The sequence below is a fragment of the Mizuhopecten yessoensis genome, unplaced genomic scaffold, assembly GCF_002113885.1.
Source record: "Mizuhopecten yessoensis strain PY_sf001 unplaced genomic scaffold, ASM211388v2 scaffold11067, whole genome shotgun sequence".
NCBI lineage: Eukaryota > Metazoa > Mollusca > Bivalvia > Pectinida > Pectinidae > Mizuhopecten > Mizuhopecten yessoensis.
In genome coordinates, this window is record NW_018408863.1 from 202,860 (window position 1) to 215,823 (window position 12,964).

The 12,964-nt window shown below is 40.3% G+C and overlaps 1 long non-coding RNA gene across 1 annotated transcript; it reads right to left on the reverse strand.

Annotated features, from left to right (window-relative positions):
• Positions 1-1,962: 1,962 nt before the first annotated feature.
• LOC110465259 lies at positions 1,963-2,951 on the reverse strand. Its single transcript, XR_002464590.1, has 3 exons — positions 2,734-2,951; positions 2,351-2,415; positions 1,963-2,026 (listed from the first exon to the last, which is right to left on the reverse strand). It is a non-coding gene; the product is annotated as an uncharacterized LOC110465259 (long non-coding RNA).
• Positions 2,952-12,964: the final 10,013 nt, after the last annotated feature.

The window sequence follows — 12,964 nt, forward strand, 5'->3', positions numbered from 1 at the left end:
AATAATAACGGAGACAAACTATATTCATTTTGCATGCATAACAAATATTATAGAATGTGTAATACAGATATGAATTGGAAACTCTTACCGATTTGTAGGAAATATGAAGAGGCCTGTGCAGGTGTTTCTACCACGCTCAGCAGAAACATATTGAGATAAAGGCTCCCAGGGTGACTCTGAACACCAAAAGAAATGGCATAGTAGCCATACCAACAAGCTATCACAAAGGAACAAAGGCAAACAAATCAGAAATAGATTTCGTCATGAACAATTTTTAACTTGCACAGTTAATATTCACGAGTCAGTTATTTTGATAGAAAACTCAAGTAATTTGATTATGAAATATAGATAGAATCATCTGATGCAGAAAATGCAATTTTAAAAAAGATATGTGTTTCACCTTTGCTTATATACTTTTCATTCAAATGCTGACCAATTTTATTTAATAAGACGATATGATTAACTTTGGAAAATTACAATATTGGCTGTGATCGAGAAGACAAAATATGCCATTATATCGAATTTTACTATGTAATTATATACCAGGCGCTTATACGAAAACTTTTCTTCAGTCTATGTTTTCATTTTTTTGAATCTAGTTCGTTTTATAAAGCAATACATTGAATATGAGTACTAAACAGCTAAACGTTACCGGTAATAAACGGTTTAGGGCATTTTATTGCTATGTAAACAACAAAACAATTATCATACATATGTTTTGACAGGTTTTAAAGTTGACATCAACATTTATTCTTCCGTACATTTGCAATGGAAGGAAATTGGAAATACATTTACGTAAGTGCTATTAATAAACATTAATAAAAACGTTTAAGATGCAATGGTAAATGTTATTGCTCTTTTGGAGAATACTCGTGAAGATATGTTTATGCGGCATTTTGTGATATCCGGTATATTATAGATGTATCATTCTTATTTACACCAAAAAAAGCAAGATACATCAGATAATATCTCATCTAAATGCACAGTTTGAGCAAACGTGACCGATCATTAGAACGAGATCTGAAAAAGAAATTGACAAGAAATTCAAATGACTAATAAAGCATCATCAAATCAGTTTCTGAAACGTTCAGGCGTAGATACGAATTGAAAAATACTTTTCTATATTATCTTCATTAAACACGAATATCGTTAGTCTTGGATATATGCGATATAGTTGTCCCAGGATATAAAATTGGGATAGCTGGATTTGGTCGATCGACGGCAACTAATCAGCTCAATTGATTAGAGCGGCCATCTAGAGTTCGTATGGTCCCGAATTCGAATTCCAGGAATTAGCCCTTGCATTTGTACAATTTTGGGGATACAACTAAATATGATTACGAACATTCCTTAGTTCTAGAGAAGAAAACAGATAAGGAAATATGGCCCAAGTGCCATTTTGGTCCTTCCCCTCAGCGCCTCTGAATCCCAACCACCTAAGAAATCTTTCTGTCAAATTTTGTAGAATTCCAATCAGCGGTTATGACGACGATTTGTAAGAATTATATTTGTTCCCCTCAACTCAAAACAAGAAGCCAATTTTTGTTTGGGGGGGGGGGGGGGGGCTGTCCAAATTGCAAGCTCCCTTTACCAAAAAAAAGACCAAAAACATTTCGTGGTTACATAAACTAATGGATTACGAGTACTAAATCATACGGAAAAAAAGCTGTATATCAAACATGTATTTCGTGGACCACTGACTATGAAACCCGCGAAAATGATTGATTTCACAGTATTGTGTTAAATTTTATCTGTAACACAACAAGTCTCTCACATTTAAGAGTAAAGACAGAAGCAATGTGTGCTGCTATAAAACTCATCTTATGAAAATACTATAGAAAATTATACCTCAAGCTTCGGTTTGATCAGCACGAATAATGCATTATATGTCATTAATACAAGAGCATGAACTTGATGAAACAGGGATGGGATTTGGGCAGAGGCGTTACAACAAACACGTTCTTGGTTTCCATTCTTTTAATTATTCCATTTGTGGACATCAGACTAGCTGGAAGAATCTTACACCCTACAAGAACACAATAACGAACGTATAAGACAACATGCAGTAGACACCACCTTGTTACTAAAACATTACACTGTACCTATTACAAGGTTTCATATCATTATCTGTATAATTACATTTATCATTTATTATTAATCACATTTCATACTTATGATTTATTTCACAATATATTTACTGATTTCATTGACTTTATATAACAATGCTCATGGACAAAATAGACTTTATAACCTATTTAACTGGCTAATATATTACACATTACTTAGACCAATAACATATATCATTTGTAATATACATTGTTTATATTATATATAACTGTAATGAACTTACTCTATCAATGCGACAAGGGTTCCCACATAATCCTGATAATCCAGTATATATAACTGCAGGCGAATCTGAACAAATAACCAATGACTCTTTACACTACTTGCAAGAACAATTAATAGCTGTTACATCGTAGTATGTAATTGATTTAGTCTGATATATTTACATTATCATTAAAATAGAAATAGAAAGAAGTTATTCCAAATTTCCAAATATTCACAGAGCATATAGCCTGAACATTACTCAGTACATCAATAAAGTACACTATACTAGTTACTCAAAATATCTCATCCTAATTTGGAGAGTAAATACAATCTGTTTTACAGTTAGCTATTACATGAAAAGAGTATCTTCAAAATTACATTAATTTTGAACATATTAACTCCTACCTTTTACATATGGTCAATCCCTCCAACCTGTCTGCCAGAACTGATTTACACTCAGGTGAATTGCATGGGCAGGTAGGAAAGGTCACATGACCAACAGGTAAGTATGGGGTTACAGGTCACAAACAGGTCACAGGTTACAGAACAAAACATAAACAAAAGCACATGGCACTGAACAACTGACACATGGACAATGACACTGAACAAGACTAGATACTAAACACACAATACATGTACATCTGAACAAACACGACATAATTACATATTAAACTCCACTAATATTACTTCATTCATCCGCCTGTCTTAAAACATTATAATTAAATTCCTACACTATCCATAATACTTGGACAGGCTATCCCTGCCACATACACCCCCTCAAGGATGAATGACGTCCCGGTATTTAACTAGATACGGTGATAGAAACAATGGCATTAGCAATATTACATATAAGATAAATTCATCCAGGGCTGCTCAACAGAACATCTAGTAGACCATTGGTGATTCTATCCAATGTTGTCGTACTTATCAGTCTACCACTAATGATCAACCTCTCCAGAAATGCTGCCTTTTGCTTCCATTCTGGCTCAACAATTTGCTGGGCCATGGCATACTCCTTGGATCTTATCCACGCTGGAGGCTTGCAATTCCTTCTTGGCCTTGCAGAAACTTCTGGAGTGTCTAATCGTTCTGAGGAATCTGGGTTAATTTCCTCATCACTGGCCTGACCGTCATCAGCTAACCCAGTTTCCTCCTCCTCGACAACATCCTCAGGGTCGTCACCACAAGTCTGCTGTGAGGGTTGATGGTCCGGTACCGGTTTATGTCCTCTCTCCTCCCTTGCTACTGAGGACCTCTCACCCGAGAGAGGTTCCTGAACGGAAGGGACTACTTCCACTCTGCTATATTCCTCATCCTCATCTGTATAATCAGAAACATGATCATCAACTTCTGTGGTAGTTTCCTCTACTGTCTCAGATGTCTGTTTTTTCCTTGGTCTGGGTCTTGGTTTGGGTCTGGGTGTCTCCTTAGGTGTGTGTATCGGGAGATATCCTATGGGAAGCAAATGATTCCTATGCAGTGTTCTCTGACGACCATCAGCTTCACTCTCTACCACAAACACGGGAATATCCATGTTTGGCTGCGAAATGACTTTGTAACTCCCATCCTCCCACCTATCGGAGATCTTGTGTTTCCCATCAAATGCTAGTTTGCGTACAAGTACTCGATCCCCTTCCTCAATGGAAGCTCCTCTAGTTTTCAGGTCATACGAATCCTTCTGACGACTTTGTGTCTTACGCGAAGCTGCTGCAGCTGCCTCATAAGACCACTTAAGCCTCTCCTTAAGGTCCTTCACATATTTAGTCATGGGAACGCAGACACTAGCTTCATCTCCTTCTAGGTCAAAAGCCACATCTATGGGCAACCTTGGGTCCCTCCCAAACATGAGGACGTATGGTGTATATCCGGTACTCTCATGCTTGGTGCAATTGTATGCATGGACCAGAGGTGCTACATAGGTCTTCCAGTCCTTTTTTCTATCAGTCTCTAGGGTGCCTAACATATCCAATAACGTCCTGTTAAACCGCTCTGTCATACCGTTGCCCATTGGATGATACGGTGACGTTCTGGATTTTTCTATCCCTGCTATCCCACATAACTCAGTTATGACATTGCCTACGAAATTCGCGCCCTGGTCAGAATGAAGTCTCCTTGGAAATCCGTAGTGGACCATGTAATTTCTGAAAAGAACATCAGCAGTAGTTTTCGCGGTTTGGTTCTTTGTGGGAAATGCCTGGGCATATCGGGAGAAATGATCCGTGATAACCAAGATGTGCTGGTACCCTCCCACTGATGTCTCCAATGTCAGATAGTCCATACATACCAGTTCCATAGGTTGTCGTGATGTTATGCTGACCATGGGAGCTCTGTTCACTGGTGTTTTTCTCCGTACACATCTTGGACAACCCTTAACCCACTCTTCTATGTGGGTAAGCATGTTCGGCCAGTAGAACCTATCCCTGATTAGGCTGATGGTTCGATCTCTTCCAGGATGTCCAACGTCCGTGTGGAGCTCCTGGAGTACCCGCTGTCTGTATTCACTGGGAAGGACAAGTTGTCTTCGCTGCTTTCCCTCCACAGTCGTTACCCGGTGCAACACTCCCCGGTGGAACTTAAGGTTGGCAAAGTTCTTTGATAAAGCTGCGTTGTCTGGTGTATGCAGAATATCCTTCCACTTCGGTTTTACTCCTCTCCTTATTATGGACATCCAAGGGCCCAAAATAGAATCCTGTTCCTGCCGCTTCCGCCAGTCTCGAAAGTCAAACTCCAATATGTCATGCCTATCTGCTTCAGCTAACACACTGACCACATTACTGGAGAGGCTGCAGGAATTCACCATTGGTTCAGTGGTAATTGCACCACACAAGGCTTTGATGGTATCCTCCGCAACATGTTCAAGTGTTGGTTGGGGTCCCGTCAACGGAGAGCGAGACAGAGTATCAGCGTCAATGTTGTTGATCCCCGGCCTGTACTTGATATCAAAATTGTAGGCTGCTAAGGCTGCTAACCAACGATGCCCTGTGGCATCCAATTTGGCCGATGTGAGGACATACGTTAAAGGGTTGTTGTCGGTCAGAACAGTGAAATGTTTAGCTCCATAGAGATAGTCTCTAAACTTCTCTGAAATAGCCCATTTCAACGCTAAAAATTCCAGTCGATGTGCCGGATAATTTCTCTCAGCCTTGGTGAGGCCCCTACTAGCATACGCTATCACCTTTTTCTCCCCATCATGTTCCTGGTAGAGAATAGCGCCTAACCCATCCTGTGATGCATCCGTGTGTAACTCAAATGGTAAACTGTAGTCAGCATATCCCAATATGGGAGGTGATGACAATAGCTGTTTCAATGTCTGAAATGCAGATTCTTGGTTTTCTCCCCACTCCCAAGACTTCTGTATGCAGTTCTGGTTCCTCTTAGACCTTTTTGTTTTCTTCTGGGGCGCTGGCATTAATTCAGAGAGTGGCTTGGCAATTTTTGAGAAATCCTGCACAAACTTTCTATAATAACCAGCAAATCCTACAAAACGTTGAACATCTTCTGGAGTTGTCGGGGTAGGCCAATTACGTATCACTTCTGTTTTTTCTGGATCAGGCCTTATACCAGCTGCCGAAACACAGTGTCCCACATATACAACTTCCTCTTTGAAAAATTTGCATTTCTTGGGTGACAGCTTCAACCCACTCTCCCGAATCCGCTGGAAAACCTTCTCTAATCGTTCTAGATGTTCCTGGTGTGTTTTGGAATAAATGATCACATCATCCAAGTAGATAAGACAGATATTTAAATTATGATCACCCAAAATATCCTCCATCAACCTCTGATAGGTGGCTGGACTGTTCTGGAGTCCAAATGGAAGGCGATTGAACTCGAAAAACCCCAATGGGCCTACGGTGAATGCTGTCCTCTCCTTGTGGTGTTCAGCGACCTCTACTTGGTGATACCCACTTTTCATATCAATGACTGAGAAGTAGCGTGACCCTGCCAAGCAATCAAGGATCTCCTCCACTCTCGGAAGTGCATATGAGTCGCGTATGGACCGCTTGTTCAACTCCCTATAGTCGATGCACATCCTCAAAGAGTTATCTTTCTTCCGGGCCAAAACTACAGCGGATGCCCATGGGCTGTGAGATCTCCGTATGATACCACTGTTCAAAAGTGTCTGTAGATGAGCTCTGACCTCATCGTAGAGCCCAGGTGGTATTCGACGATGTCTCTGCTTAAAAGGTTCTGGATCTGCCATCTCTATGTGATGCTGTACTGCAGTTGAGTGTCCGATATCTGTGTCGCCATGCGAGAAAATGTCGTCGAAATACTCTATAACCTCAGTGCCCTGTTTAAACTCCTCATCAGTGAGATTTCCTTTCATAATATCAACCTTAGATAATGTTGATGAACATGAACTAGTATCAACCTGTGGCTCAAGTCTCTCAATACTAACAGGCTGTAGTTCACACAACACTGCACCAGGTGCCAATGTAATAGTGTGCGTCGACAGATTGGAAATACCTACCTGCACTGGCCCCGTCCCTCTGTAACGATAGTTGATCACCGTGGGTGAGATATCGTGGTCTGGCTCCAATGCGGAATCCGTACAAACCTGTAATAAAGCACATGAGTTCGGGTATGGTTGATGTTTAGCCACATATCCGTTAATGGTTACCTGTCGATTAGGATGTATGGTGACACTATGACGCTCTGCATTCCGGACGATTCCTAACCGATGATGGTGACGTACCATTCTCTGTTCCCTTAGAGCCAAACACCGAAAGGCAATATAGGTCGGAGTGTTCAAGTGACATCTCTGTAGGAAACGTGCTCCATATTTATCCTGGTAATTGGTCATAACTCTGCTCAATACATTGGTGCCTAGCAGTACTGGGACCCGCAAATTATATCCACTGTCCTGTACTACCAGCATAATACATGGTACTATGGTACCCTTCTCCTGACCATCCCAACAGAGATCTACTTCTATAAAACCTTCATATGGAAGAGAATTACCATCAGCACATTCAATGTTAAGCAAACAATCGAGGGGTTTGATGTCCAAATGAGTAAGGTTGGTCTTGTAAAATCCTGTGCTGACTGTTGACACACATGACCCTGTGTCTAACAATGCTGTAAGAGCAATATTTTCCACAAAAACAGTGGCCTCGTTGGCTTCGCCAACTAAACCCTCATGCGATTCAGCATGACCTGAATTATTGGGACTCTGCTGTTGACACAGGCCTAAGGAGTGTCCCTTCTCATAGACCTGTTTCAAAAATCCTGTGGACGTCGAACATGATTCACATTAACACGACAACCATACTGGAGGTGCCCACTCTGTCCACATCTCCAACATATGGGTTCCTCATGTTCAGGATTCATCCTGTTGCTGTTGTTGTATTGCTGAGGTCTATTAACATTGTTGTTAGCTGTCGACTGTTGATAGTTATTGTCTCCCCTGTAATGGTTGGTTCCTCTCCTGTTGTTGTACCTGTTGTTTGGGGGTTGATCGAAACGTCTTCCTTGTTGTCCTTCTTTTCCCTGTAATGGCTTTGAACTCTTCTTTTTCATCTCTGCAATGTCAACAGTGAGTTGCTGTACCATAGCTTCCAACTTCTTGTAAGTATCCTCTTGAGCTGACTTAGCTGGAACAGATTTCTTCTCTGATGTTTGCTTTGGTATGTCTGTAGCTGAGGCTGGTAACTTATGCTGCTTCTCAATGCGCCTGAGGGCTATGCGTAGGTCATCAAAAATATTGATCTGATTCACCAGGTACCCCGATACATCCTTCAGGTCCTGTCGGAGCCCGGTCCACAGCATATTCCTCAACATCATATCAGGAGTATGGGGTAAGGTACATTGCTTCTGTATAGAGTCTAAAACACTCTCCAGTCTACATCCCCAATCAGCTACGGATTCATCTTTCCGTTGTCGAGCTCCGTAAAACTCTGCAAGTAGGTCAGACTCGCTATCAATCTCGCCAAAGATACTATCCATCTTCTTTAAGATATCCTTGATGGGAACTCCAGCATTAATCCTGGAAAATACACTGGCTGCCTTACCTTGAAGAGATGAGCGAAGGGCATCCATGATGTCTTGATCTTTATGATTCTCCTCGACAAGGCTAAGGAGTTGATTTCGCCAAACATCATATCCATCTTTATCAGTGCCATTAAACTTAGCTATCCAGGGTTTCCGTGTCATGTTGACCTGGACAGAGGGGACTCCAACTGCGTCATCTTCAGAGCCTTCATCCCTATCCTCTTGGTGTACAGGTTCCTCATTCCCTGGTAAAAGCCCCTGTTTTGTGACATAATCTACCATCCAGGACTGAAGCTCCTCCCTACTCTTGGTCTTAGGTTTCACCCCAAGTTTGTCGAAGAATTCCTGAATGTCTCCTAGCCCTGGGTCAATCTCTTTTTTAGGCCACCCTCCGCCATTGTTAACAAAATGCGCGATACAGTGACAAAATGTTTAGATATTGCACAGAACTGAGCAAATGGTGGGGGAAAAAATAAACTAATCTAAATCCAATCTCTTTGCTGAAAAGGAAATCAAATACAACAAATGTTTTTTTCTTCACAACTTACCTCCCCTGATCCAAGGGAATGAGGGTGACTACCAACAAGTTATCTCCCCTTGATTTAGGATGAACCACTAAAGATATGCAATACACTTACCAAATACTGCCTTACAGACAGAATATAGTTTGCCTGAAAGGTACAGCGGCAATAAACTATAGCATATATATAACGGAGTATCAAATCCAATTCCCGATAATATGTATATGGGACACCAGGCTAAATTCAATCAGGCCCAATTTGTTTACATTCATCATACACATACATTCAACAATGAACACTGAACAAAACATAGAACATATAGGACTTAAACATTAGTAAGTCATAGGTGTTGGATGGAAATGAGTACGGAATAAAAAAACTAAAATAATGCACACTCGGGGACGCCAAAGGCAGACCCTATCTTCCCTCAGTAATATATACGTACTACAAATTGTATTACAAACCCTCCAAAACAGGGCGATGCCAAATTATGTTACCAACAAAATTTCAATTATAATTCGATATAAGGTCAAATCACAAATCGTAAATAACACTTTTCAAATATGATTTTAAAGTTCACCTTCTAATGATTCAATGTCAATCAGAAATCCTGGTCTTCAGCGGCGAAATAATATTGAAAAATGTCACGATGGTAGCAACAATATATCCATACACAATCACACTATTGTGCTACTTTCAGTTTGACAGTTCACTTCCGGTAGTACGGGTCAAACGTCAGCTTCCGGTACCCGTGTACTTGGTTGGATAACATGTAAACATACATGTACAGCTACGGTCTCGAGAATGAATGAGTTCTAGGACAGCACACAAACGGAGTAACCTCTGGTACGCTGTATAATGTTATAATTTGTTATAGCAATATAGTCGGTGAAATTGCAACAACACAGTAAGTAATAAATGAAAATAACTGTGTGCTGGAACATTGTCTTGCATGATCCTGCCCCACTAACTGTTACAGTACACAATCTTCGCACATTCAGTACAGTTCAGTTAACAACACCTATGTGATGCTTCAGCATATTACAATGTAAATATGACACAGTGCTAACAGAATGGCTGTTCTTTTACTGTTTACAACACAGGACATTAACGTTCATAAGCTGCGAAACATGGTGAGCTGACAGAATTAGGTTTATACTGGCAAAACTGGGTTTTTCCATGCACTGCAAGTCTGATACAGCAATCGCAGGTCAGGTTGATGGATTAATCAAGCGCCTCTGCCCCACGTTGGGCGCCAATCACTACCTCCGCATGGGATCGAACCCGGGACCTCTGGCTTACTAGTCTAACGCGCTCAACCGATCGAGCTAAAGAGAAGTTCTCTATAGCCGAGCGATATATTGCGGCTAGTATTTACCAGGGTTACATAGATATTACTTAAATGTACTTGAATCAATATAAAGTCATAATAGGTCATACACGCATAGTGCAGTAGGTTATACACTGGATCCAGGTCTTTATCTTACGATCAAGTGTGACTTTCGTGAACTGTAGATACTGGTATTAGCTGTTTCCAACTCAATCAAAATTAGCAGGCATATCGACGAAAAATGTGTACATTGAAAGGCGTTAAGATAATGACATTCATAGTCAGATTGTTGAGCAACTTGATATTTGAGAGATTATTTATATGGGCAGATATAATATGAAAAAACGAGGCCTTAAAGAGCGTAGCTTTTGTTGATCTCTGATATCTACTGATTTGGAATACTGCTTTCAGAATGAGATCAGATAAACTTTATTTAAAGTCGACTAGTCGAGGAATAACAATAAAACATAAATATTGGGGAGATCGGGGTGTTGGGTCAACGTTCTGAGTTTGGGGAACTCGCCTGCAGTGATAATGAGGCGTTGATCCGTACGTTTATAATACAAAGAGTACGCTGACAAGAACATGTGTTTCCCTCCACTTTATTCACCGGAAACAACAACCTCGCAACTAATAAAATTGACAAAAGAAGCCGGTCTCCGTGGGGACTCAGCTTCACAGCCAGGAAGTTATTCGTCTCCAATAGCAGAGATGGGCTGGATGCAGAAAAATCTAAATACTTTTCTTCAAAACAATGTTGTACCACTGACCACGTTTTTATATTCAAGTCATTGGTTGTAAACCAGGTCCGTGCTGGACCCTGCAGGAGAAGGCAGAACAGAGGCACTCTCTTGTCATCTTTAGGATTGTCTAAAGAATACAAACTAACAAATGACTGGAATTCCGTGAGGAAATTTCCCGCGTTTTCATGCGACAAGCCAGAAAACTTACGACATTTCGAAATATCCATTCCGAGTATGATATTGTCAGTGGAATGTTTCACAAAATGATTCGAAGTAGGTAAACACTGTTGTTGTTCAAAAGCATATGTTTGTATTCCTTTGTAACGTGAAGGTGAAGGAAGGTCAAAACCACAATCAGTTTCTTGTAAAGCGTTCTCACTCAAAAAATCGTCAGTCAATATACCTGAATAACAGTTGTTTGTTTCCGTATCGATGTCACATACATCCTCCTTTTCTGGTATATCTTTGAACTGGAAACTATCACTCAAAAAGTCATCCATGAGTTAAGATATAACAATTATATATAGTATGCGTAGATTCCCATATTACACGTGGTGGGCAATTTTGGCACTCATGTTCACTCGTGTTAGAAAGTTCGGGAGAGTCGTTCATAAAATATCAATTATATGCAGGATAATCATACCAAATACAGCTGAGGATTCTCCACCATGTTGGGGAGGAACTCGCCTGCAGTGATAATGAGGCGTTGATCCGTACGTTTATAATACAAAGATTACGCTGACAAGAACATGTGTTTCCCTCCACTTTATTCACCGGAAACAACAACCTCGCAACTAATAAAATTGACAAAAGAAGCCGGTGTCCGGACAGGAGATCCGGAATTAAAAACAAAGCCGGATTCCGTATCAGTATTCCGGTGATAAATTAGAGCTACCTGACCAGTATACCTGTGTGTACACAACAGGGGCAAGTTCGGTTCATTTTTAGTAAAGTCCGTACTGGGAAGTATGGCAGTACATCCGTTTTTGAACATTATTAAATTGTCCCTGTTGGAAGATCGGATTGCCGAACGAGCCCCGCCAATGGATAAGTTCGGACAGGCATTAGGGTAAGTTCGGCCCCCATTGTGATCGGCTTAATTATGACGTCATAAAACATGCAAAATAAGATTTTACCGCCAATTTTGCGAATTTTTATGGGTCGCACTTGCCACGGTATCATTGGTCGAACCTGTCCGGGCCGAAATTGATATTTCTATAAACTCTTATCATACAGCAATATGGTGAGTGCTTGGCTTGGCTTTTATGTATATAATTTGAAGCTTTCAATGTGTTACACGTTTGACCGTCAAAAAAACGAAGCAATTCCGACCACGCGGGTTTTCTCCCGACACTCCATCTTCCTCCCACATTAGGAATTAAATTATCTGCGTGCTTCCGCCAGGGCACAAAAAGAATGATTGAGATAAATTGAGGAAAATAATAGGTAATTGCTATAGAAAAAAGTGCGTTATACATATTTGACGATGAGTCTAAATAAATGTATAGAGATGTTAGAAGAAGAAAAAAAGGGAAAAAAAGGAAACATTGGAATACTTTATGTTACTGAGATTGTCGTTATATCGATACGTAGTCTCAGTTCCTGTTCCATCCTGACATACCGGATTGAATTTCCAATTTTGTAACTGTCACCGAGGTTTGACAGGTAATGATGCCAAATCAAATTAAACTAGTTATAAATCGGCACGCGTTGTGAAAAAAAAATACGTTGCTGAAAAAGTGCGTTTAACTCGGGTTGGTTGTCTGAACAATTATTGTTGATTTCGACATAAATGAGTTATCCATTGTTTCTTTTATGAGTGGTGATGCATACATAAATTATGTAAAGACTATAACCAGACTTTCAAAAATGTTAATCATTTCGTTCATATTCTCAAAAAAAGGAAACCAAAAGCTGATGAATTTTAGACGATGAAAAATGTACACGTTGACCTATTGGTTTAATCCACATCTTTTTGAAGATATGTTCAGATAAAAAAATTAACAGAACCTGGTTGATGACAAAAAGGATCTTCAGAAAACATCCGCATT